We start from the raw sequence: 27,894 nt of genomic DNA on the forward strand, positions 1-27,894 counted from the left end.
GGTGCACGAAGCTCCATTGCTCCTCGGCCGGGTCACAGGGGGTGGAGACAGCTGGGTTAGCCCTCTAGTGCGCGAAACCTATAAAAACAGCATGCCCTGCCAGCCGCACAGCGGGCGCACCACCGGCGCACCAAAGGCCCGCCAAATGCAAGCCCGTCTGTGCCCGTCCACGCCAAGTCCCCACCAGACCCCAGGGATGCTGGTTCTTCGCTGCCTGATGGAAGTGCCGCTTTGAGGTAATCCAGAGAGGAACTATTGGGTATCTTTAAGGCTACAGTCCATTGCACGCAGTCCATGGACCCCGATACTCTAGCTAACAAATTATCCCCCTCTTATGTACACTGTGACTTCAGAACTACAGGAGGAGGAGAGAAGAGCCCAGTTATCAACAAGGCCATGGTGAAGGTAGTCGTGGGGTTCCTGATAAACGTTAGATCCCTGATTAAAAACCATGTTGCCTTCAAAGATTTTGTTTTACAACAGAATCCTGATTGGGTATTCATAACGGAAACATGGGCTAATGATTTCTCAGGCCCTGATCTGATAGAGGAAATCTCTGACGGATATTGCCTCACAAGATTTGATAGAGTAGGCAGACACAGTCGGGATTGGGCATTCTGTGCAGGGACTTTTTTACCTGTCGCTCCGTACCAGTCAAATCCCCGGCCGATCAATATCACGCCTTATACTTCTCTATTAATACCCATCCCATCGAAAGTTTTTCCGGAGTGCTTTGTTATCGGCAAGCGGGATCTAGGGCTTCTTTTCCTCAGGATCTCTGTAAGCTTTTGGAGCCTTATTTAGATAGAAGTAGTTTCACCCTTCTTGGTAATTTTAATTTTCACTTAGAGAACTCTGCAAATTATGATACCCTATCCCTTTTGGAAAATATGAATGATTGTGGCTTTTCTCAACTAGTCACTCTTCCTTTCCATGTGGCGGGCCACACCCTGGATGGGATTGTTTCCAACGATCACCAAATTTGGGTAGGAGAGCCCATTCCGTTGGCATTGTCAGATCACTTTGCCATCCCTTTTAATCAGAAGGTTTTGGCCTCTGGGTTCATGCAACCAGATAACAAGAAAAAGCTGGAAAAACAGAATCTGAAGTTGATTAGTAATGAGGATGTAGTTACCGCCTTGGTAAATTTTCATATTCCAGGTCATTTAAGTGCCAATTTAGCGGCTATTGAGCTTTCCAAAAAGCTAGTAGAAGTACTGGATAGTTTAGCCCCCTTAAAAAACCATTACTCAGCAAGGAAAAGACCCTCCGCCCCGTGGTTTTCTGATATAATACGCAAGCTGAGACAGGAGTGTAGAATAGCCCTGGGCGAAGAACTACGCTCCGTTCGCGGAGTTTGCGGAGTTTCGGCAACTCCGCGCTCCGCGGAGAACGCGAAGTTGTCGAATACTCCGCAAACTGCTGCGTAGCGTAGTTCTCGCGCGCTCAATAGCATTTTCGCGTGCACGAGGATGCTTGTCGGTAAGATCGAGTTGCCGAACACGCAGAAACTGCAATCTGGCACAGAATAACTCGCGAACACGTTAGTAGTGACCGGAAATAAGGGGACGCGAGCGGGCGGGACAAACCTCATGGGTAACTTCGCGCGCTACACATCCCGAGCATGCAGGAAATCAATCAATCAATCAATCAGGATATTTGTATAGCGCGCTACTCACCCAGAGGGTCTCAAGGCGCTTGGGGGAGGGGGTCCGCTACTGCTCGAACAGCCATGTCTTGAGTTGCTTCCTGAAGCGGAGGTGGTCTTGGGTCAGGCGGAGGTGGATGGGGAGGGAGTTCCAAGTCTTGGCTGCCAGGTAGGAGAAGGATCTTCCTCCCATGGTGGATCTTCGGATGCGTGGCACGGCAGCGAGGGCGTGGCTGGTCGATCGTAGCTGGCGGGTGGGAGTGTAGAAGGTCAGGCGGTTGTTGAGGTACCTGGGGCCCAGGTCGTGGAGGGCCTTGTGTGCGTGGGTGAGGAGTTGGAACGTGATTCTCTTGCTGACGGGGAGCCAGTGAAGGTCTCTCAGGTGTCCGGAGATGTGGCTGTGTCGGGGGATGTCCAAGATGAGTCGTGCGGAGGCGTTCTGGATGTGTTAGAGTCTTTTCTGGAGTTTGGCTGTGGTTCCGGTATAGAGGGTGTTTCCGTAGTCCAGTCGGCTGGTGACGAGTGCCTGTGTGACCGTCTTCCTGGTTTCGGTGGCGAGCCATCGGAAGATCTTTCGGAGCATGCGTAGGATGTTGAAGCATGATGATGAGACGGCGTTGACTTGTCTGGTCATCGAGAGGGAGGAGTCCAGGATGAAGCCCAGGTTGCGTGCGTGGTCCGTTGGTTTGGGTGCGCTGCCCAGGGCAGGGGGCCACCAGGAGTTGTCCCAGGCGGAGGGTGATGATCCAAGGATGAGGACTTCCGTCTTGTCTGAGTTCAGTTTCAGGCGGCTGTTCCTCATCCACTCGACTACGTCTTTCATCCCTTCGTGTAGGTTGGTTCTGGCGGTTCCTGGGTCGTTGGTGAGGGAGAGGATCAGCTGGGTGTCGTCGGCGTAGGAGATGATGTTGAGGTTGTGTTGGCGTACGATGGCTGCGAGGGGGCTCATGTAGACGTTGAAGAGGGTGGGGCTGAGTGATGATCCTTGTGGTACGCCGCATATGACTTCGGTGGCCTTGGATCTGTATGGGGGAGGCGGACTCTCTGGGTTCTTCCGGTAAGGAAAGAGATGATCCACTCCAGTGCCTTCTCTTGGATTCCGATGTTGCTGAGGCGCTGCACTAGGGTGCGGTGGCAGACCGTATCGAATGCTGCGGAGAGGTCCAGGAGGATGAGGGCCGCTGTTTCCGAGTTGTCGAGCAGGTCTTGGATGTCGTCAGTGGCTGCTATGAGGGCAGTCTCGGTGCTGTGGTGGGCGCGAAAGCTGGACTGCGAGTGGTCGAGGGATCCGTTCGTCTCGAGGAAGGCAGCAAGCTGTCTGTTGACGGTCTTCTCAATGACTTTGGCAGGAAAGTGGAGGAGCGAGATGAGGCGGTAGTTCTTGAGGTCGGCGGGGTCCGCTGATGGTTTCTTCAGGAGGGCGCTGAGTTCGGCATGCTTCCAGCTCGCCGGGAAGGTGGCGGTGCTGAAGGAGCAGTTGATGATGTCCCGGAGTTGGGGTGTGATGACGGAGTCGGCCTTGTTGAAGACGTGGTGGGGGCATGGGTCGGTTGGTGATCCGGAGTGGATGGTGTTCATCGTGTGGATGGTGTCTTCGGTGCTGACCGGGGTCCAGTCGCGGAGGGTGGTCGTGGGGGGTGTCGGTTCGGTGGTCTTGCGAGGGAGTGATGTCGTTGTTTCCGGCGCTGGGGTTGGAGAGCTCTTTGACGATGCTGAAGAGTTTCTTGCTGTTGTGTGCATTGTTGTCGAGACGTTCCTTGAATGCTGTCTTCTTGGTGGTGTGGATCAGCTGGTGGTGTTAGCGGGTGGCGTGCTTGAGGGCGGTCATGTTGTCTGTAGTTAGGTTTTTTCGCCAGGCTTTCTCGAGGGTATGGCAGTTCTTGGAGTTCTTGAGGTCGTCGTTGAACCAGGAGGCTTTCTTGCTGCCGGGCCTGCTGGGATGGTTTTTCAGAAGTGCAAGGTCATCAGCGCAGTTGGTGATCCACTGTGTGAGGTTGTTGGCTGTTTGGTTGGGGTCCGTTGAGCTGGCGGGAGGGTTCTGGCTCAGTGAAGTGGTGAGCTGGTCGGTGGTGATCTTGTTCCAGCTCCTGCGGGGAACCTGTTGCGGGTGGTGGTGAGTCGTGGTCTTTCTGAAGCTGAAGTGGACGCAGCTGTGGTCTGTCCAGTGGAGTCCGGTGGAGTGGCTGAAGGAGATGTACTTGCTGGAGGAGAAGACTGGGTCAAGCGTGTGTCCGGCGTAGTGGGTGGGGGTGTTCCCCAGTTGCTTGAGTCCGTGGTTGGCGAGGTTGTCCAGCAGGGTGGTGGTGTTGTTGTCGTTGTTGTTCTCCAGGTGGAAGTTGAGGTCCCATAGGAGGATGTAGTCAGCGGAGGCGAGGGCGTGCGGGCTGATGAAGTCTGCGATGTCTTCGCTGAATTGTGTGCGAGGTCCTGGGGGTCTGTAGATGAGGGTGCCTCTGAGTGTGGTCTTGGGGTCAGTGTGCATCTGGAAGTGCAGATGTTCGGCGGCTGTGAGGGTGTCGTCTGAGTTGGTCGTGATGCGGATGGTGTTCTTGTGGACGATGGCGATGCCTCCTCCTGTCTGGTTGACGCGGTCTCTCCGGGTGATCTTGTTCTTGTATCCGTCCGGGATGGCGACGGCGATGTCGGGCGCTGAGGAGGCGTTCATCCATGTTTCCGTGAGGAAGGCGACGTCTGGAGATGTGGTGTCGAGCAGGTTCCAGAGTTCCACGGCGCTCCCGAAGACAAAAAACGGCTCGCGAACAGGTTAAGCAAGCTACTACGCATGTTCGCGGAGTTATGCGTAGTTCGCGGAGTGCAAGTGCATCTTCGCGTAGCTCCGCGGAGTGCGGCTACGCGAACTACGCCCAGGCTTAGTGTAGAAGGCTGGAAAGAACATGGGGCACTGAACCTACAGCTTTAGGCAGAAACCTGCATAAACATTGTCTGAAGGTATATAAGGCGGCCATTTTGGAAGAGGAGGGAAGGTTCTTTGTTAAGGTCTCTGAGTCTATTAAATCTTCTAAAGAGCTCTTTAATATGGTAAACTCCCTGATTACTCCTACAAATACCGACTCTGGTGAGGTGTCACAGGAGCTCTGTGACAGGTTCTCAGCTTTCTTTCGGTCAAAGATCCAAGAGATCTACACTCAGTTGGAAGCCCAAAATGTTAACCTGGATTCAGACACTCAGTATGAAAGTGGTATGGAGGAAAGCTCTAGTAACATTGAGCTCCCCAGCTTACTCTCCTTCCCAAGTCTGTCTTTGGAGAGCACAGACTGTTTGTTAGAGGGAACTAAGTCTGCCTCGCCAATGGACTCCTGTCCCCTGAGAGTTTTAAAGAGTGCAAAAGATGCAATTTTACCGCACCTCACCACTGTCCTTAATCTGGCTATTTCGGAGGGGCAATACCCCTTGGCCTGGAAGACGGCAGTAGTTAGGCCTCTTAAAAAAGCCATCACTGGACTCGCTGGAATTGAAGAATTAGCAACCCATCTCTCTCTTGCCAGCCCCAGCTAAAATTCTAGAATCCCACCTTAATCATCATTCGAGTGCCTATCTGAGAGACCACCAAAATCTTGATGGGTCTCAACATGGCTTTAGAAATGACCATAGCACCGAAACTGAGCTCACCACGGTGCTTGATAACATTCGCACTCAGGTGGATGCAGGCCATACTAATCTGCTGATTCTACTGGACCTTACCGCAGCTTTTGAGACCCTTTCTCCACGTTGGATGCTCGGCTCTAAGTCTTCTCGCCTCCTTTCTTAGTGATCGGACCCTCTCAGTGCAATTTTTCAATTTCTACTCTGACCCAACCCCCTTGCTAAGCGGGGTGCCTCAGGGCTCTTCGCTGAGCCCTACATTTTTTAATATCTAGGTTGCCCCGCTAGCAAGGGTGGTGAAATCCTTTGGTCTGGAAGTGTTATCATATGCCGATGACACGCAGATCATGGTGTCCATCACTCATAACATCAGTGATGCTGCCTGCAATTTTAAAAGCTGTATGAAGGCAGTATCATCATGAATGGTTAAAAACTATCTCAAATTGAATGGCGAGAAGACACAGGTTCTCATTTTTGGGGACAAGGTAAACATCTTATCCGGGGAGTGGTGGCCCGAATCTTTGGGTACTTGCCCCAGCCCTGTGTCCCACGGTAAGAACCTGGGATTCCTGTTGGACAAGTCTTTGTCCCCTAATCTACAGATCAGTAGGACGGTGGCTACTTGTTTCGGGCTTATAAGGATCATAAAGAAGGTCGCACAGTGCCTTTCACTCGCTGCCCGCAAACACGTTTTTGTTGCTTTAATACTCTCCAGACTAGATTACTGCAACGCCTTTATTTGGGTATTAATAAGGGACAGCTGCAGCGTCGGCAGTTGGTGCAAAACGCTGCGGTTAGGCTGGTGACGGAAGTGCCTAAATATCATTCAGTCTCATCCTCCCTTCGGTCTCTGCCTTTGCTCCCAATTGACCGTAGGGTCACGTTTACAGCTCTTTGCCTTACTCACAATGCCTACTATGGCCGGGCCCCAGACGGTATTAAAGCTTTTTTTCCTCATTACGTCCCTACAAGGAACCTCAGGTCAGTCAGTAAGCATCTTCTTACGGTGCCTAGATTTAAGCAGCTGAGATTGGGTGGGAGATCCTTCTCAGCGATTGCCGCTAAGTTGTGAAATTCTCTTTCCGACGAAATTGCGGGACAATGTTTACACACTGTGTTTCGTAAAATGTTAAAAACCTGTCTGTTTCCTCTGACGTTGGTGTAGGGGTGCCTTGGCTGTCTGCATTTATCTTCTGCTGTTAGCGCCTTGACACCCTTTGGCAAAGTTAGCGCTTTACAAGTTTTATATTCATTCATTCACATATATATATATATATATATATATATATATATATATATATATATATATATATATATATATATATATATATATATATATATATATATATATATATATATATATATATATATATATATATACATATGCATTTATATATATGTATATGTGTGTGTATATATATATATATTCACTGAACAAACCATAGGTTATAGACCATATATAGTTAGGAATTAGCATTTACAAAACCTTATTTTACTCACACAAAACCATTGAAATTCGCATACATAGTTAGTTGCACTAACTATATATCGCGCACCCGCAATCCACTGCTGATGATGTCACAAATTACATCATTCATGACATGGTCAGTGACATCAATGAATGAATGTGGGGTTTTCTTTGGATGCGCGATGAAAGCACATTATGCTTGTGCCTTTCAGTTCGCTTTCACCACTTGACCTCTATGTTTGTTTGTTTTTTAATGACTTTTCCAGTAACTCACGCGTAGACTGAAGAAAGGCTAAGCAACCTTTGTTACTAACTTCTAACCGGAGTCATTTACTGAATTAACCACAAGGCATTTGACCTGAGGTAAGGTGGAAAATTTCCCCATCCCTCCACAATAATTAGCATTTTCATCGATTTAGCTTCCGTCAACCTAAATTACTTCCTCACCCCCCCCCCCATTTTTTCCTTTCCGCCCCGGTGTTTCTTTTCTGTTACCTACCCAGGTACACTAACAGCAACGCACAGATAAGATCAAGAACCGTGCGTGCTCACTTGGTCCTGAGCGGGGCCGGGTTGGAAGTATAACCGGCCTAGCGGTGATTCTCGACTGTGCTTCTTACAAATAATCCCCTATGGTCATCGTTATATGATGAAATCCAACGTAACTTCCACTTTTGGAATACTGTGTTGAATGTAACGGTTGTTTCCAATTTTTAAACACTGTTTTCCTCCTTTGTTCCTTCCTTTTATTTTTGAACCCCTACAGACCTAGAGCGCTACACCTCAACCTTTTCAGCTAAAACGCACATCTTTTAATAGTATAAGGAGAGAATAATCAGATTAAGGATGATTGAGGATACAGCACACCCAAACGGAAAGTCGCTGTTCCACCAACTTTCTCCACCCTCCCCTCTTGTGTCTCCACTTTACTCACTGGGTCTCTTTTTATAACGCTGAATTGCTCTTTCAACTTGGTCTCAATCTGAAACTCGGTTCTAGGCACCGCTCTTTTCGATCACCGATTCTCGAATTGTATGTCGGTTTGTAAAATATGCACCTTCTTCCACACACTACCGCCCACATTGGTATGTGGGGACCTGTCTTAGTCTCCACTAGCGAATTGCCCTATGTCACATTTTTTCAGAATTTTGCAATAACACGGGATAACCACCAAGTCACTTTACATATACAACGAAATTGTGGTTTTTTTTGTATTACTGTATGCTCCATATATATTGTTTGTATCCTTCCAGCCCTAATGAGTCGTGGAATTATTACATTCCCGTGGCTAAACACGTGTCGGCTGGCAATCGAGATTATTAAATGAAGATTTAACCACAAGGACATCGGTGTTTCTCTAACAGCTATAATCTGGTTTTGTGTGTGTCTATTAGGGCAGAAATTCTACACTATACAATAGGCATCCAATTGGTAACCCTTTGAAACACTCTGGGGTCCTGGGTGTAAGAGGAAGTTGAAGGTCCAGTTCTTCTTCTCCAGGCAAGAGGGCAGCAGGCCAGCACAACTGGGCAGCACTTCCTTTATAGCAGCAGTCCAACAAAGTGGCTGTCCTTCCTGGCAGAACATCCACAGATTCAGAAGTGTACTGAAGAGCTGGTGTCTGAGGCCCTTATTTTATACACAGTTGTGCATTTGAAGTGGGAAGAATCTTCTAGAGGCATGTCTCTGAAATGAACAGATGCCCTGCCTTCCTTGCCCTGGCTCCAAACTAACTACAAGAGATGTGCAGCCTTTTGTGTGAAAACAGGACACAGCCTATTTAAGTGTAGGTAGGCATGTGCCCAGTTACACCTAAGCTTCTCATGGTGTGAGGAATACAGAAAGCTCACCTGTCAGCAACACCCAGAAACAGGCTGCAAGCACCAAAAGAATAAGGCAAGAAAATGCCAACTCTCTAAAAGTGGCATTTTCAGCATTGCAGACATCACCATGAAATAGGATTCGCAATTGGATTCCAGAGACACCAAGCATGAACTGGTTATCTCTTCCCATTTGGAAATTACACTTATAGGCCCACATGCATCAAGCTATTTAGGAATCGCAAACGGTGCGATTCGGTAAAATTGGCCGTTTGCGATTCCTAAATAGGTTCTGGGATGCATCAAGCATTTTTGGTGAAATCGCTATTTTTAGCGAATTCCAAAAATGCGATTGCTTTTAAGGAATCGCAAAATTGCGATTCCTTAAAAGCAATGCATGATTAATTTTAAAATTGCGAATTCGCAAATCTGGGGTGCGAATTACCACGAGGTTGAACCTCGTGGTAATTTGCGAAAAAGTGTTAAAATGCTCTAATTTGCATTTTAAAACACTGTCATGTTACAGACACACATGTCCTTAGGACATGTGTGTTTGAAACATGCACTTCAAAATACATTTCAGGGGTGCAGGGGGGGTCCAAAGGACCCCCCCTGCACCCATGGAATGCATCAACATTTTGCGAATTCTAATTTGCGAATTCGCAATTCCCAATGATTCCTAAGGGCCTTTTGGCCCATAGGAATCAATGGGAATTGCGAAATCGCAAATTGGAATTTGCATAATATTTGCGATTCGGTAAAAATTGCGATTTTTACCGAATCGCAAATTGTATTCAATTTTAATCATGCATCCCGTTTTGCGATTCCTTATTTGCGATTCGGTAAAAATCGCAAATTAGGAATCGCAAAAATGGACTTTGATGCATGTGGCCGATAAAGCGTTATAAGACAATTCTAATGTTATCCTATTAGAGAGATAGGCTTGCCATTAGTGAAAAACGAATTCAAGAGAATTTCACTAACAGGACATGTAAAACTTAAAGGTGCATGTCTTGCCTTTTCAACACATTGCACCGTGCCCTCTGGGCTGCCAAGAAACTACCCAAGGGGTGACTTAAATGTATTAAAAAGGAAGGGTTGGGCCTGATAAAAGGTTTATTTTGCCAGGTCGAAATGGCAGTTTCAAAAACTGCCAACATAGGCTGAAATGGCAGCCCAAATACATGTGGCACAATCAGTGCTGCACACCCATTAGTAGCATTTAATTCACAGACCCTGAGCACATTTAGTGCCACTTTACTAGGGACTTATGAAAAATTAAATATGTCAATTGGGTATAGGTCAAGTTTTAAGAAGAGAGCACAAGCACTTTAGCCCTCGTTAGCAGTGGTAAAGTGCACTGAGTCTTAGGTCTATTTCACTTACACACAATGCGAGCAGATAAAAGAAATGTAATCCAAACCACCACAGTTTATCTTACAATTTCTTACCCTTGTTTTTATTCATTATTTTATGTGCATTATTACAAAGTTTTTAATTAATCATGCAAATAAAATCACTCCTACTCTAAAGCCAACAAAAACGAACTCAGCCAAAGGTTTAGGTCTGAAGGCAAAGGGTTTGAGGAAGACCCTGCAGAAAGTCCAACAACATTCTACACAAGATTTGTTTTTATATCATACGTTTAGATATGTTTCTGTTACAGATAGAGATGTACTTGCTTTTCAATACGACTTAAACATGCTGTATTATAAAAAACTATAGTACACAGATTTGCTGAGAAATAAGATAAGAAAAAAATATAATACAGATAAGAAACAATAAATCTGTGGAAGAAGACGAAAGAACGAATGGATGGAGGATCAGTAAGAAATGGGAAGTGAGTAGGAAGTGGTATGGTTTGAGTGTTCCTGCCAACTTTTAGGACTCTCTCAAGGGCTCTCAACGCTCATAGGGGACTGAATGGGCTGTTTCCTAAAGCTGATATAAGTGTTCATTTTCCCCCAAATGTTGATTTTTGAAATGCATTGGTGTACAAAATAGTTTAAGGTGTTGTCTGTCCCTCATGTGACCCCAGTCCAAGCCTACCAAGTGTGGATAGAGTTGTGAGAAATATTTCCATTCTGAGAGAATAAAGTTGGTTCCTATTGTTAAGAGAACACCAAGGAGGAATATGTCTTTGAGATTTAGATTTGTGTTGATTTCTGGTGGGAAGGCTCCCAGGGTTATTAGAGTGAGTGCTGGGGTCCATTTTATGTTACACATGTTAAGGATAGGAATGAACGTCATTCAAGAACCTTTTGACCAAGTGACAGTGTAGGAGCTTAAGTTCTAGGTTACGTCCGTGAGTTTTGCAAGTCTAACATTTGTCCGTTAGTTAACCCTAGTCTACGGGGTTTGTATGGGGTCCAGTGTACCATATGGATAATCCAGTATTCAATCAGGTGGCTTACATAGCGTGACTTCTCACCAGTAAGGGTCTCAAGGCGTGGGGGGCTACTGGTCCATCGAAGGCGATGTGGTTCAGTTGAAGAGCCAGGTCTTGAGGTCCTTCCTGAATTGAGGCAGTGACAGTGATTGCCTGAAGTGGAGAGGCAGGGTGTTCCAGGTCTTTGCTGTGGGGTAGGAGAAGGATCTTCCTGCGGCTGTGGTCTTGTGGACATGTGGGACTAAAGCCACGGCCAGATGGGCGGACCGGAGGTCTCTAGTGGATACGTGGAATGCGCAGTCGTGGTTGAGGTACCCAGGTCACAACTTGTGTAGGGCTTTGTAGGCATGTGTGAGAGGTTGAAGATGATTCTTTTGTTGACTGGGAGCAAGTGGAGGTCTCTCAGGTGGCCGGTGATATGGGGGATGTTGAGGATGAGTCTAGCGGAGGTGTTTTTAATGTTCTGCTGTTTCTTGAGGAGTTTTCGGGTGATGACAGCATAGAGTGTTGCGTAGTCGATTTTGCTGCTGATGAGTGCGTGGGTGACCATCTTTCTGGGCTCGGTGGGGATCCATTTGAAGATCTTTTGGAGCAGGCATAACATGTGGAAGCAGGATGATGAAATGGTGTTGATCGAGCGGTTCATGGTGAGCGAGGGGTCCTGGGTGATGCATAGGTTTTGTGCGCGGTCAGTGGGTGTTGGGGGTTCCAAGTGCTGCGGGCCACAAGTAGGCGTCCCAGGCAGAGGGTGTGGAGATAAGGATGAGGACTTTGCTCTTCTCTGAGTTGAGCTTGAGGCAGCTGTTATTCATCCAGGTGGTGACAGCCTTCATCCCATCGTGGAAGTTGTTCTTGGCGGCTGTGGGTTCTTTGGTGGAGGGGAGAATCTGTGTCGTCTGTGTAGGAGCCGATGTTGAGTCTATGGTTCCCTACGATAGCTGCGAGTGGAGCAGCCATAATTTATTCTGTGATTCATTCATCTGCTGTGCAGCAACATTTCGAATGTTGTAAGACAATGCATTTTATATCTAAAAACACAGCAGGGACTTTGCCCGATGGATAACCACAGATGCGTCAAACTCCTTTTTAAGACCATTTATAGCCATCTTCAGTCCGTTCCATTCCACATCAAACCCTTCCTGCTAACATTAGATCTCATGACGTTGTTGCATTGGCAAAGCCAATTAGTTTGGCTTTAAAGCGCTAAGCATTATTAGTCATTTTAACAGAGTAAAAATAATGCTCACTGATAAGTAAACATTTATTGATCAAGGATAAAACCTGCAGAAACAGCCTTTAACAACTTGTCAAAGCGTTTGAGTTTACGTGAGATTTCAGAAATGTGTATACATCTGAATTAATGGCAGGCGCAAAAAGAGCATCCTTTTAGAAATGCTGATTATTATTTGTAGAATAAACCCATTCTGAATCCTTACAGACTCTCCTTTCCTTCCTCTACGATGTTGTTACTGTTGTGGCAACATAGATGTCACTTAAGGGTATCCAGGGGTCACTATTGCGACCCCAGGGATATCCATGCTAACGCCGTCCCTGCCTGTGAGATCCTGGCCTCAGAAGATAGGTTTGTTGCAGAAAAAAAATAACATTAGCATCATGTATGTATTTTTGCTGCAATAAAGCAGGTGCTCCAGGCTAGGGTTGGGCACAGCTGAAACTTGCTAGTGTTTCAACTTGTCCAATCTGCCAAGCTGTTGCCTCGCAACACACCCTCGAAGGCCTCCAGGCTACACCAAGCACGAGTATGCTTGGATTTTGGTGTTTTTTTTCTGAACTGTTCTGATCCGCTTTTGAAAAGGAAGTAGGACTTGCATCTTCATCAGGCTGGCCTGGTTTTTTAGTTCTTTCGGACACTGGCTGTTTTGGGTCTATGGGCCTATGGGTCGAGCTGCAGAAGTTCTGGGATGGAGTATGTTTGTAGGTTGCCAGACGTCGCAACCTTGACAGCCACAGTAAGTGCTTTCTTTTGACTTTTTCTAGCTCTACCAGTTATTTTATTGTTGCTCCTGCAACACTACATAGCTGTCAATGTTTCACTTTGCTGATCTGTTATCAGCACGTGTATGTGTGAGGTTTCAATACCTTATATGCAGGGTCTTGTGAAATATGAGGCAATGGAGGGCAAGCTTAAGTAGCAAAATATAGAACAAGAAAAGGCAAATTTTGCTGCATGATGTGAGTGATTTTGTCTGATTAGGAATATGCTATTTTTACTTTTTAAAAGTTCAATATTATCTGGGCAAATGTTTGACCTCATTATTCTAGGTATAACTATTGAACACAGCATTCTATACCTCAAGGGAACCAGTACCAGTTTGCAAAAAGTCTGCCATGGCGCAGCAATGAGTGTTCCACTTTTTTAGTACAATTTGATCCGTTTTTTTCGAAAATCAGCAAATTATACAGCAGATGATGAAGTATGAAGCTAGTCAACCAAATCCATAATCCTGCCGAAAACACCAGGGCCCTGAAAATCCCACAATTCCAGTGACCAGGCTTATTTCTGAAACTTTGACGATGGTCGTCATTTAGGGGTCACAAGGTGTCCCAATTGCTACCCTTTTTTAGCCCAATGCTAACCCTGGCCTTGAAAGATATTTTTGTGGCAGAAAATCAAATAGATTCTGGATCATTTTCCTCTTGTTTCTGCAATAAAGCAGGTGATCCAGGCGGGGGACAGCACTGCTGAAACTTGACACTGTTTCAACTTGTCCCATCGGCCAAGGTGTTGCTAAGCAACACACCCCTGAAGGATTCCAGGTTTCGTGTATGCTTGGGTCTTAGTGGTTTTCTGGACTGTCTGATCTCCTTTCGAAAAGGAATTAGAAGGACTTGTAGCAACTGTCCTCATTGTCCAGCTCTGCTGTTCATGTGGGCCCCTGGGTTTGTCTGTTGAGCTGCAAAAGTTCTTTAATGAAGCATTTTTGCAAACTGCCAGCCGTTTACAACCTTGAATATAGCTACAGTAAGGGCTTTCCTTTTACTTTGTCCAGTTCTACAATTATTTTAAGGTTGATCCTGCGGTACTATATAGCTGTCTTATTGTTCCACTTTTCTAATCAGCTTTCTGTGTGGTTATGTGTGACATTCCAATGCTTTATTTGCAGGGTCTTGTGAATTATGAGTAAGGCTCCCTGGGCCCGATTCACATAACTAATTTACTACTTTTGGTATTCACAGAAGTTAGGATTTCGTCTTAAGTTTGTCTTAAGACAGACTTAAGATAGACTTAAGGCAAAATCCTAACTGAAGTCTGTTTTAAGACAAATTTAAGACAAAATCCTAACTTCTGTGAATACCAAAAGTAGTAAGTTTAGGATTTTGTCTTAAATTAGTTCTGTGAATCGGGCCCCCTGTTTTCCGTTTCTACTGAATTTTACAGATAAGTACAGACAGAAAGTCATTCCTTTTCCTGTCTGTATTTATTCCTAAATGTGGATAAAAACGGAAATCAGGCTCTTTTCTGAGAACTTCATAATACTGTCAGTCACGACTGTTAGGTCGATAACTGTGCAGATTGACAGGTAAGTAGTCTAAAAAATAAAAATATTTTAATAATGATGCTGGAAGAGCACTATACATGCATTCGATTAATACTAAAAGTTTAATATATTCTTTAATGTGTATTGGTTTCTCATCTACGCGTCTTTCATTGAAAACTGATAGACATTCAAATAAGAATGCACATATTTTTGGTTAGATATTGAAATATGCTAGTTACAGCTTAATTTTGCCACAAAACTTCAAATAAATACAGATAAGATTAGCAAAAATAAATATGGATAAATACAGAAGGAAATAGAAAGAAAATGCTATAAAACCAGGAGCCTTAATTATGAGGCAACATAGGACTAAGTTATGTGGCGTGGTTGGAAACATTATGGAGCAAGAAAAAAGACAAATTATGTTTCAGAAGACTGTGGCTGATTCTGCTGCAACCTCATTATGCTGTTTCTACTTTTAAATCCTTCAATACTGTCTTGGCAAATGTTTGACTTCATTAGTGTAGGTGTGACTCTTGAATAGAGCGTTCTATACATTAAAGGGAACCAGTTAACCAGTTTGCAAAAAGTCTGCCACTGCGCAGGACCACGTGTTTCGATCGTTCAGTACAGTTTGAAGTTCTGTTTTTTGTTAAATCAAATTATGCAGCAGGTGGCAGATTATTAAGTAAGTCTGGCAAATCCATAATTATGTGAAAAACTATAGAGGCACAACAATCTCGGTTCCATGGTCCCTCCTTGAAGGTGGCGCTTTGAGTGACACTTTGCGTCACTAAGAGTGTGAAGAGTGTAAAAATGAGCATCTCCCCAGGATTATTATTATTATTATAATTGCATTTATTGAGCGCGCAGCTACCCGGAGGTTTCCCGGCGCTAAAGAAAAACAGAAAGTGAGTTAAGTTGAGAGGGAATAAACACGCATATTAAGTATTAAAAAGCCAGGTCTTAATTCCTTTACGAATGTCAAGTAATAGATTTCCGAACGCAAGGATTGGGGCATTGAATTCCATAAGGAGGGTGCCAGTAGAGCAAACGAGCAGCCGCCCATTTTGGCTCTGTTGACCCGAGGGATCAGAAACTTGTTTTGTGTGGAAGATCTCAGCGTACGGGAGGGAACATAATGCTGGACTAAAGAGGATAGGTATTTAGGAGCTTTACCCATTTTAATATGGTGCATAATGCAGAGAGCTTTAAATTTTACTTGGCTCTCAATGCGCAACCAATGCAGCTTGCGGAGATGGATGGAGGCCGATGACCTGGCAGGCAAGTTACAGAGAAGGCGGACTGCCATATTCTGAACCACCTGAAATTTCTTTGTTACCTCCTTACAGACACCCAGAAGCAGAATGTTCCCATAGTCCATGCGTGAGGTGACAAGGACCTGGACCACTGTCCTCAGGGTGTCAGCAGGAAGCATCCACGTGATTTTTCTCAGCCACCTTATGATGGTAGTGCAGGTGGCAGAGACTTTTACAGCATGTTGCTTAAATGACAGCTGGTTGTCAAAAAGGGCCCCGAGGTTGCGAACTGAGGCTGAAGGGGTAGGAGTAGGGGCAATCTGAAGAGGCCAATGTTGAGGACCCCAGAGCGAGGTGTGAGGGCCGAATAGGAGTAGCTCTGTTTTATCGCCATTCAGTTTTAGTTTATGACTGTGCATCCAGGTGGCGATTTGTTCTAACCAGGACTGCAGGGAGGACGTGGGGAGATGTTTATTGGTGGATAGAGAATAGACGATTTGTGTATCGTCTGCGTAAGAATAGATCGTGAGGCCTGCTTGCTCTGCCAGGAAGGCAAGAGGTCTCACATAAAGATTAAAAAAAAGAGGGCTAAGAATAGACCCCTGGGGCACACCGTGAGGGGAGGAAAAGATAGAAGAAACAGACGAGGGAGAAAAGACTTGGAAAGTGCGATTAGAAAGAAAACTAGCAATCCAGGCCAGGGCGGGACCATCAATACCCACAGATTTCAAGGTGGACAGCAAGATGGAATGGGAGATGGTGTCGAAAGCGGCACTCAAGTCTAGCAGAATGAGTGCCACTGTCTCCCCGCTGTCCACCTGTCTTCTAATGGTCTCAGACACACCGAGGAGCGTGGTCTCAGTAGAGAAGCCGGCCCTGAACCCAGATTGAGAACAGTGAAGAAGATTAGAAGATTCAACATAAGCAGTGAGAAGAGAGTTAACGTGTTTTTCAAGAACCTTAGAGTAGCAAGAGAGCAAAGAAATAGGACGGAAGTTGGAAGGGTTATTTGGGTCCGCGTTAGCCTTTTTTATCAATGGAACCACCATCGCATGTTTCCATTCGTTAGGGACTGTAGCTTCAACCAATGAAGCATTTAAAAGATTCAGAATGATCTGAAGTATGGTTGGATCCAAGGTTCGCAATATTTGTGGAGGCATAGGATCAAGGGGAGAACCAGTTTTTATTTCATTAAGATATTTTTGAAAAAGTGAGAGCAAAATCGGCTCCCAGGAGTGAAGTAGGGGGGCAGTGGGGGTTGGATTAGATGCATCGATGGAACCAGAAATGGGTATATGAGACATGGAAGTGGAAGAGACAGTGGGAGTGGCGTTAAAAGTAGCATAGATTTTATCTATTTTCTCCAGAATTTTTTTTGCCAGGGCATTACATTGGGTTGTGTCCAGACAGGGGTCTTTAGGTACAGAAGACATGCCTGAAAGATCTTTTACCACTTTAAACAAGGCCTTAGGTCTATTTTGGGCATTGAGTATGGTAGTGTCAGCATGATTCGCTCTGGCGGTATCACAGGCAGAATGATAGGCCCGCAAAGCGACCTTATATCTAGTTTTATTAGTCTTACAGATCACATCACTGTTTTGAAATATTGCTAACTTCGTCCCTTGGGAAGCTAGTGAGGGGATTTTAAAAAGCAAAAGGGAAGAAAAAGAAGTCATCCACCACATTAGTAGTATTTTATGGTCTCTCATGGCAGTGGGCAGGTTTCTACTACCACTCGTCCACCAAGCTTTTCTGTTTCCCTGCAGCCGGAAGTTTCAATGTAATGAGCAAGACTTCGGACGGCCAGGATTACCCAACAAGCTTCTGTAGTACACTGGTTTATGTACCTACTGCCTCAAGGGGTAACAACAGACCTGAGCCACAGTGAGTAAAATACTCTTGCTGGCCACCAGTTCCTGCAGACGGATGTCTCAGCTATGAAATTAAATTGCAATTTATAAAGCTCTCTACTACCCGTGGGTGTCTATCCCAATACATAGCTGCCACATTTCCTAGGTCCATGCATGATGAGCTACTCTAGTGCAGGGTTTTTTTCCCTTTGAATTCTGACTTGTAGTCCAGTTTTCATAATTGAATCAACAAGATAACAAATCTCTGAATTCAAAGAAAAATCCAGGCCTGGAGAATCTAGTCACACTTGGCAGGGCTGTGCAATAAAACATGACTTTCACCTCTCATAGGAATCTCTGATTCCTTTTTGCCAGTTCATTTACAGCCCAAATAATCATCTGAAAATCCCTAAATAATATAGTATTGTATAGTGATCTAATTTACGTAGAGCTCATATGCCTGATGAAGCACCAGCGGACAGACGGCATACTACACTGCGGTCAAGCCCTTGGTTGGAGGAGAGGTGGATTCCATGGGGGTATTTGTTGGTATCATGCATGAGAGAACAGGGACGCCCATATTTTGTCCAAGGTCGCTGCAATAAAGCAAAGCGAGAAGACTACATGCAGATAATATGGTCCAGGTCAGATGGGGGGAGAGCGGCCCTTTAAGATCAGGGGTGGAGTCAGGCAAGGGTGCGTTTTGGCACCCACTCTGTTTTCACTGTTCATTGATGGAGTAGTGGGTTATCTTGACAGGGATGGGTGTGATGCTCCAAAAGTCAGCGTGAGAAGGGCTAATGTCCTTCTCTTCGCTGGCGACAGTCTACTGATATCAAAATCTCCCCAAGTGCTCCAAGAGCTACTGAATGATTTTAACTCCTTTTGTGATGAGCGAGGGCTGGAATGAAATGATAAAAAGACAAAGTATATTGTTTTCTCCAATGGTGTTTTGAAGCTATTTAAGAGCCGTATGGTAGTTGGGGGCAACCCCATCAAACTGCTTCCTGTGGCATCCTGATGCTGTTGCTAGGAGCCCTGGAATGTCATGTGCACCAGCAGAGAATGTTATGTTTGGAAAGACTTCAGTTGGAGCTTGTTGGATGTACTGTGAAGAGCATACTTGTGGATGGGATCCTTTCTACTTGAATAAATCCATCATTATTTCATCTTATTCTTCTGCACTTCTTTACACTCCCCACATTTGATTATTTTGAAATCTGGCTCACCCCAAATTTGCGTTGGGCTACACACCTTGAGAAAGCTCATCTTTCACTCATTCAGCAAACTTCGCATCATATACCCAAGATACATAGAAGAACTATGTCAATAAAAGTGGCCCCAGCACACAAGATTTACGACACCAAAGCCCTAGGCTCAGTCTTGCTCAGAGCAGAATTGTGGGGATGTGGGAAAACTGACAGCCTATCAGTGATTGAGCATCATTTTATAAGCATCTTTACTCAATCTTCCCACAAGTACTGCTTTAACCCCATCTTTCTTAGACTTGGCTCGAAGGAAGCTTGTCCACAAGATAGAGTGCAGGCTCTTAATGTTGTGGCATTGGGTATGGTCTACTGAAGCACTTGCCTCCTATTGTGTGGGCCTCATGGATCTCAGTCCCCTTGTGCTAGCAAAATTTCCTGGTTGCGTTCCCTTAGGGCACTCCTGAGGAAATTAGGGTGCTAAATGTTTTGGACAGACCTGGAGAAGATGGCCCAGATTTCCAGAGACTGGATCAAAGAAATTTGTAGGACCACTCACTTTCGCATTCACAGATTTTAAACCCTATCCCTCTGCAACTCCATCGCGGATTTTTTTATGGACAAAGTCACTTCTATCTTTTCAGCTTTTCTTCACGAACCTTCTTCAACCATCATAGCTAAACAATCTCCAGCCATCAACGTTCCCTCTTTCTGTAACTTCAAATCAGTCTCTGAGGAACAAGTCTCTCGTCTAATCTCCAGCACCAAATCAGGATCACCCCTGGACCCATGTCCACCTTCCATCCTTAACCTCATCCCTGACGCCATCTCCCCCGCCTTGACCAATATTTGTAATACTATGTTCACTACCGGCTTATATCCCACAGTCTGGAAAAAGGCCATCATCAAGCCACTCTTGAAAAAACCCACCTTTGATCCAGCTTCCCCATCCAGCTACAGAACCATTGCATGTCTTCCTTTCCCTGCAAAAATATTTGAAAAATTAATGAATATACAGGTCTCCAAATTCATTGATGAAAATAACTTACTGGACGACACTCAATTTGGATTTAGGCAGGGACACGGAACCGAGACAGCCTTAATAAAAGCAGCTGACGAAATAAGAATGACGTTAGACAAAGGCGGCGCGCCAGTATTAATACTGCTTGATCTATCTGCGGCTTTCGACACGGTCGATCATGCCACTCTGATCGACCGTGTCTCAGCAATCGGCATCCAGAACAATGCCAAAGAACTTCTCGCCTCCTTTCTGGGCCCTTTCTTCTCCCACACGTTCTCCCTTCATGCGGAGTACCACAGGGCTCCTCGCTAAGTCCGACCTTGTTTAATATCTATGTTTCGGACTTAGCGAGGGTGATTAAGTCCTACAGCATTAATCTCACAACCTATGCCGACAACACCCAGCTGGTTCTATCTGTACATAAAGATGGACCGACAGTTGCAGCAAACTTTCAAGAGGGAATGCTCGCCATCCGCTCCTGGATGTCTTCAAACTGTCTAAAATTGAACTCTGAACAGACAGAGGTTATGACATTCGGGAAATTGGAACCTGCCTGGTCCCCCCTATAGTGGCCCAATGAGATGGGACCTCCACCAGAACCTGTCACTAAGGTCCGCAACCTCGGAGTCATGTTCGATGACAGACTGCTCTTCCACCACCATGTCAACTCGGTAGTCTCCACCTCCTTCTTCACTCTGAAGAAGATCAAGAAGCTTCTTCCCTACCTCCCCACTTCAGCTGGTAAAACTCTGATCAGCACCCTCGTTTTTGCCTGAACGGACTATTGTAATGCCCTCCTTCTCAATGCACAGGAAAAAGTTCTTAATAGGCTTCAGTTAGTGCAAAATGCCTCAGCCAGAATCTTACTGGGCATTCCCAAGTTTACCTCCATCACTTCTTACATCCGACAGCTTCATTGGCTTCCTGTCAGGAGCCGTACAAAATTTAAGGCACTGTGCATTGCCTACAAAGCCATCAACAACTCAGGCCCGCAGTTTCTCAAAGATGGCCTCCGTCCTCTCGAAAACCCCAGAACTCTTCGCTCATCCTCAGCTCATCTGCTCAATGTCCAACGCACAAGGAAAGCTAGTTTGGTTCAATAATGACCTCAAAATTGAGGATCATCTAAAAAAACTTACAGGGGTCTGTTTTTCCACACTCAAAACACTACGCAGATTTTTTCCTCTTCCGAGAGAGGCCAAAGAGACCGTCATCCGCGCCCTTATACTATCTAGATTAGATTATGCGAATGGCCTCTTCTGTGGCCTTCTGGCCTATCTGATACATCGCCTCCAGGTTATTCAAAATGCCGCTGTACGGCTTTTGTTTAACATACCCAAAAGCTCTAGTGTCCGCCACCCTCTCCGTGCCCTCCATTGGCTCCCAGTCGGTCATAGGATTTTGTTTAAAATCCTTGTCCTCTCTTACCGCGCTGTCCATCAAACTGGTCCAGTTTATTTGAGAAAAAGATTTTCCCTCTACGTTCCCAACCGACCCCTTAGGTCGGCCAATTTATGCCAAATGACGGTACCTAAATTCAAATACAGCAGACTTGGTGGCCAATCCATCTCAGTCAGAGCTGCGAGAGCCTGGAACACTCTTCCTCTCCACCTGAAAACAGCCCCTACCATCACTGTTTTCAAGAAAGGATTGAAGACCCACCTTTTCAACATCACTGTGTAGGGTTCTCCCTCCTTTCCTTTCACTGGAACCTTTCTGCTTTGCCCTCTCTCCCTTCCGCGCCAGGATACTATTTTCTTAGTAATTGAGCGCACTACAAAAGCCTTTATAATAATAATAACTGGGGTGACAGATGCTTTGTGATCTCCACAGCCAGACTATTGAATTCACTCCCTCTTACCATCAAAACTGCCCCAACCCTCCTTAACTTTAGGAAGAAATTAAAAACCTGGCTGTTCCCACATTAAGATCTGCTATAGCCATCATCTGATCAGTTAAGCGCCGAGACACCCCTGGGTATTTGCGCGCTTTAAAAATTGCCAAAACATAAACATAAACATCCCCAATACGAACACACTATTAATGATATTGACCCAGCTATGGCTCAATTTAGATACAAGACACTTCCTACCAAGGTGCTCTACAGCAGATGACAATCCCAAACATCACTTGATGGTCAGTGCCCAGCATGCAAAGTAGGACCTGAATCCCAGGTTCATTTATTATTTGTTTGCCCTCACTACAAAAAATTGTGATCTAAGTGGATTAATACCCTATGCAGGTGTATTGGTTCTAGACACCACCTTGTGGTGCTTCAAATTCTCAGCACTGACACTAGGAGAGTTGTAGTATTCGGCTTACCAACATTTCTGATGGCCCTTTGGATTAGATGCTTGAAGTGTAATGTGTGACTTTTTTACTTTATTCAATTGTGTATGATGGTTTTTGTACCATTTCATTCTTAGAGCTATATGTTCTTAGGCCCCTTGTTTTAATATGTATGTATGGATTGGGTCATCAACTATGTTTTAAATTTTATAATTCAAAAACAAATGGTATGTGTGTTGCTCCAGGAACCACTGTGCACATACGGGTCTTAAGACAATTAGAAAGGGTAACATCCCATTTAGCAACACTATTGTGAAAAATGCCATTTGCCCCTGTCCTCTTTAAGGAATCATTGCTGTGTTTCACTGTACTTTACTGCTCTTTCAACCTTTTTGAGATAATGATTGCTATGTTTGTAATTATCCTATGAAATGCACTTTATAAAATCTAAGTGATAGAAAATACATTTTTTGATGATGAGGATGATCAATAGGGCAAGAAATGATGGCAAAAAGGAGTGACAGATGGAACGAATGCAATAAAAGGACAGCCCATACTGTGCACTGGATGCAGGCAGCGATGGCAGATGTGTTATATAATCCCCTGAAGTTCCAGGTATGTGGCCATAGTAGACAATCTTAATATGAGAGTCCATACAGAAGCAATGAGGAATCACTCACAGGATTGCACTGATGTGGCCCAGATAAAGTAAATGCTCACTACTTGGGTGACAGAGAAGTGATCCACAAAAGATGCCGCCAGAGTAAAAGCTCTGTAGGGACCACCCAGATTTCAAAGGAATGCAACCAATGGGCATGTATGGGCTACTGGCAGCTCACATAAATGAGGTATAGGATCCATTCAGGAGCAATAGAGGAGAAACACTTTACATTGAACTGCCATAAATGACCCAGTCAGCTAACATAAATTATCCAAAGAGTCTGCTTTTGAAGTGTCGAAGACTAACCTCCATGAGCACACTGGAATACCGAAGGATACACAGGTCATTGTACCGGCTCAGGAGTACTCGCATCATTGTTGCGTGACTCACAGCCTCTTTCATATATTTCCAAATTGGATTGTTTGCCACTATTCATGTAAATAGGTTACAGAGCCTCTCCATACCAGTACCATCAATTGGGAATTGCCCCAATCCCACCCTACCTCCTTTGCTATGTGCCAAGACGCTCGAGTGATCTAACGTACCTCTGTGCGACCGCAGTAATCCCTTCCTGGCATTATCGCAACTGTCTCATTGCTTGCCCCCTGCTATTAAGCTTGGTTAAAATTCCCTCAGGCATGTCATTTTTACGTCCTGATGATCAACCCAATATTGTTTCTACAGGATCGAAACATCGTCGCCTTATATGCACCGTAAATGCAATTGAATTACTTTCTGATGTATAACCGTGTCTCTACATATTGTTTGCTTGTTGCACTTCTTTATACAAGTTACTTTACTGGGAGTGGATCCAAGCAAGAGATTTGAAAAATCCAAAGGGGGGCCTTTTAACCAACCAGTTCTTGGACCACAAGCCAGAGAGGAAGCTAGAACCCTTTCTTGATTTCATTGGAAACCCGAGGGACAGAACATTGTTTTTGAAATTGAGGTATGGAACCCTACCCCTGAATGCCTTTAAAAGAAGCTGGAGTGACTTCTCTCACCATCAAGCTACCTGCCCGGAATGTGCTTATCCTATTGAGTCCCTAGCTCATTTTTTGTTTGCCTGCAGAGCTTACAGGGGACCCAGGAGAAGATGGTTAAGACCAGTTTGTAGAGAAATAGGAACAAGGCAATATTCAGTGGCTCTCCGCATTCTAACAACAGATACCACATCCATGATGGTAATCTGCGGAGTTGCGAAATTCCTGGGGAAAGCATGGCAAATACGAACAAAGCTTACTCAACTGCGAGTGGGATAGGACACCAAGTGGTATAATTGTGTTATTATATCAACTAGCACTTTATTATTTAACACTTTCTAGGCCTGGAACAAACCAAACTGGGCCCATTTTTATCACTGATGTGTATTTTAACTCGTTTTTTAACTTGTTTCCTCACTTTGTACTTCGAAATGTGTTTTTATAAAATGTACCTTTCTTGATGAAATTGTATTTACTTTTATGATACCTTGTTATCGAATAAAGTATTACAATGACAAGTTACAAGCATTTCTTGTCCTGCCTGAGCCTTTTTCTGAATTAGTGAATTTCTGTTCATTTGTATCTCTGCTATATATGTTGTGTTGGACGCAGGATAGTGTCCCACTTTATTATTGTGTTTTCTGTGACTTGATACATTATTACATTTTCTGTCCGGCATGACACCTTTAATATGGCTCTGATTTCAGGCCTATATTCATTGTTTTTTGTGTGAATCTCCCCTGTCAGGGACTATTTTGGAATTGTAACGAAGACTAACCTCCTGGCATACACAGGGGAAATGCAGATATTGAATCCTCTTTGAAGTTTACCCAGGGTTGATTGAGGAAGAATATGTAGGCATGTGGTGGTTACAGGAAGCGAGGATTCCAAGATTACAATCAAATGAGCTGGCCCAAAACTGATAATCAATACAAAATGAGACAACCATATTTTGGAAGTTACAAGTTAAATATATGCCCTTATGCTCATCTTGTAACTGACATCAAGCCCCTACTCCTCAAGAATATCTGGATCAGGAAATGGGGCAAAGCTGATATGCCGTCCTTCTGCTCATCCTTGGCCGAGACCAGCCCTGACCTCTCAGGCCTCACAACCCCAGTTCAGCTGGCAACCATTAACAACTGGCTGACCCAATCGGGCGACGAATTCGCCCCCCTGAGACGGATTACGGTTAAAAGGGCCCATGCAGCTAATAGATGGTTTAACTCAGACCTCAAGGCGAAAAAGCTAGCTGCACGGAGAGCTGAGCGAGCTTGGAGCAGAGCTTACTGCCCTGTACTGAAAACTGCATATCTTTCTGCCCTCCAGGCCTATAAAAAAGGCATTCTCGAGGCCAAGACTGATTGTTACTCCAACAGGATATTAGCGGCAGAGTCCCAGTCCAAAGAAATTTTCGCCACTGTCCACGAATTAGCCTCATCCGACAGAGCCACGGCAACGATCCCCCCTTCCCAGCATTTATGCAACTCGCTCAATGAATTCTTCATTGAGAAGGTTGCAAAGATCAAAATCAACATACCCCTCCCTTCACCAACATTCGTTAACCCCTCTCCCCCACCCACTGCTTCTAAACTGACCAGTATTCCTCTGTTGACCATGGACTCACTTCCTCCGTTGCTTCAACGGGTAAAGTCGGGCTCCCCCCTGGACTTCGGCCCTGCCCACGTCCTCAGAGAAATTTTCCTGGCTTGCCCTACCCCTCCCCTCACACTCCTTAACGACTCGCTCAGCAATGGAGTCGTCCTCAACTTTCACAAAGCAGCGGTTGTTATCCCAATCTTAAAAAAACCTGGCGCCGATCCCTCATCCCCTTCCAATTATCGTCCCATTTCCCTGCTGCCCTACTTGGGAAAGGTTTTGGAAACCCATGTCACCAGCACCCTGAGCACCCATGTGGAGGCAAATCACTGCCTCTCTCCCCCCAGGCGGGCTTTCGACCTCTACACTCCACGGAGAAGGTAGTGATTTCGGTAATGGATGAACTTCGCGAGGGCATTGACACCAATCTCCCGCAGGCCCTTATCCTCCTGGACCTGTCCGCCGCCTTTGACACGGTGGACCATTCCATCCTCCTCACCCGTGTCAAGGCGGCGGGCATAGAGGGCTTAGCCCTCTCATGGCTTGAGTCCTTCCTGTGCGACAGGGCTCAAGCGGTCCACCTTGCTGGCTTCACTGCCGCCTCCCATAAGGTGGAGTGTGGCGTCCCTCAGGGTTCTTCACTTCCCCCCTTCTGTTTAATTTATACATCTACCCCCTCATTTCTATGTTACAGCAGCTGAAGGTCACGGTGTTCAATTACGCCGATGACCTCCAGCTAATCTTCAATCTTTCCCACTCCCCCTCGTCCGCTCAGAATGTTCAAACTGTTATGTTATTCATTCAGGACTGGATGAACTGCAACCACCTCAAGCTTAATCCAGACAAGACTGAGCGGGTCTTGACTGGAGGTGGTTGCAGTCCATGGTCCCCATCTTTTTGGCCCTCCTCACTTGGTGCCCCCCCCACTCCCTGTCCCTAAAGTCAAAACCCTTGGGATTCTGCTTAACTCTCAACTTTCTGTGCACTCCCAAGTCAGTTCGGTGGTATCCTCCTGCTTCTTCTCTCAGGATAATCAGGAAAATATCCAGTTTTTTCTCCCTTCCGGCGCTAAAGGTTATTGTAATGGCTATGGTGCTCTCGCGCCTTGATTATGGAAACATAATCTTCAACGGCGCGCCGGCCTACGCCATACACCGCTTGCAGCTAGTGCAGAATCAGGCTGCCCGCCTGATTCATGGACTGCCCAAATTCCATCGAGCCACCCCATTGCTGAAGGTACTGCACTGGCTGCCCGTGAGAGAACGGTCCTTATTCAAACTAGGCTGCCTCACCTTCCAGGCCAGGATGGGCACTGCTCCTGAGTTTACTTGCTCAGCTGTCAGGCCCTATTTACCGGGCAGAGAACTCCGCTCTACTCACATGGCACTCCTGGCCATACCCCGTACTAAGAAAAAGAAAGCTGGCGGGGCGAAATTCGCGGCCCTTGCACCTGTGTTCTGGAACTCCCTCCCCCTGGCGCTCCGAACTGAAGGACTGGGTTCTGTAGGACCCAGCGGTGCCAGGGCACAACACCTGAAACCTTCGTGGGTAACCTGCTCCGGCGTACGAATCACAGAGACACGGGACACTTCCTTCGGCGTCAAAGATTCAAGGTTTATTTACTGCAGGGAATACAGTAATCACGACAAGCAACACATGTGCAACTTGGGGAGACTGCTTCAAATTGGTTCTGTAGATCGCTCCTTTTATACAGTTTTTACCCATAAGACAACATGGCACACAAAAGTTTACAACCCGGTTCCCACCATCATCCCCCAGAGGGGTCGCTTTGGTCACTTTAAAACACACAAAGTCCGGATCATAAGTGCGAAAACATTTGGCGGTTCCCAACTGTAAAAACCCATCTTCCCAACATTAGTGCATTCCAATCAGTAATAAAACAGATCGAAATAGGAACAAAGACAGGTGCAGAGGAAGACGGAGACAGTGGGGAAATCGGAAAGGGTGTAAAAGGGGAGGTATCGGGAAACACGAGATACAGGCATCAAAGAGACGTGCCTAATGAGATGCACGGCTGAGACAATAAGTCCGTGCGGCAAGATGAGCCTCGAGCGGCGCCATCTGCCTTACAGTAACATCCCCCTTGTCATAAAGACACTTACAAAGGACACGTGTCTTCCGCAAATATCTTGGGAGCCCCAGGGTCGCGAAGCGGACAACGTCCGTTCGCTGGCTACTTGAGGGCAAGAGACAAAATGGATGCCATATCTAAGATGGAACCCGTGGGTACAGATAGAAATACCCACGTAACCAGACGAACGGTTTAGGTTAGCGCAGCGGAACTGCGCACACCCATTAAACTCGTCATTTGCGGTTCATAGATACCAGACTCGACCATATTCGTACGAGTCGAAAACACCACTTACAATTGTCACGGAACCTCAGACGCTCCTTTTGCCCTCATGTAGGCAAGCACTAGTCGGAATCATATTCGATGTTCATCAGACCATCGAGATGTTGCTGTAGCATAGCTCTGTCCAATCGAGTCCCCTTGGTAACAGGTGGCTGTCTCATACACGTTGTAGCACAGAGGCCACATAAGGCAGGACCACACTGCACACAAAGGCAACACGTGAAC

The 27,894-nt window shown here is 45.7% G+C and overlaps 1 protein-coding gene across 2 annotated transcripts in view; it reads left to right on the forward strand.

Moving 5' to 3' along the window:
• ASPN (asporin) overlaps positions 1-27,894 on the forward strand; it is a 283,535-nt gene that overhangs the window by 118,760 nt on the left and 136,881 nt on the right. Inside the window, exon 1 of one of the 2 annotated variants that reach the window (XM_086938937.1) lies at positions 12,725-12,898. The exons of the other annotated variant lie outside the window; for it this stretch is intronic. The gene's annotated coding sequence lies outside the window, so the exon portion shown is untranslated. Of the gene's footprint in view, positions 1-12,724; positions 12,899-27,894 lie in introns of those variants that run through there. 2 annotated transcript variants of the gene reach the window in all.

The sequence above is a fragment of the Lissotriton vulgaris genome, chromosome 9, assembly GCF_964263255.1.
Source record: "Lissotriton vulgaris chromosome 9, aLisVul1.2, whole genome shotgun sequence".
Lineage (NCBI taxonomy): Eukaryota > Metazoa > Chordata > Amphibia > Caudata > Salamandridae > Lissotriton > Lissotriton vulgaris.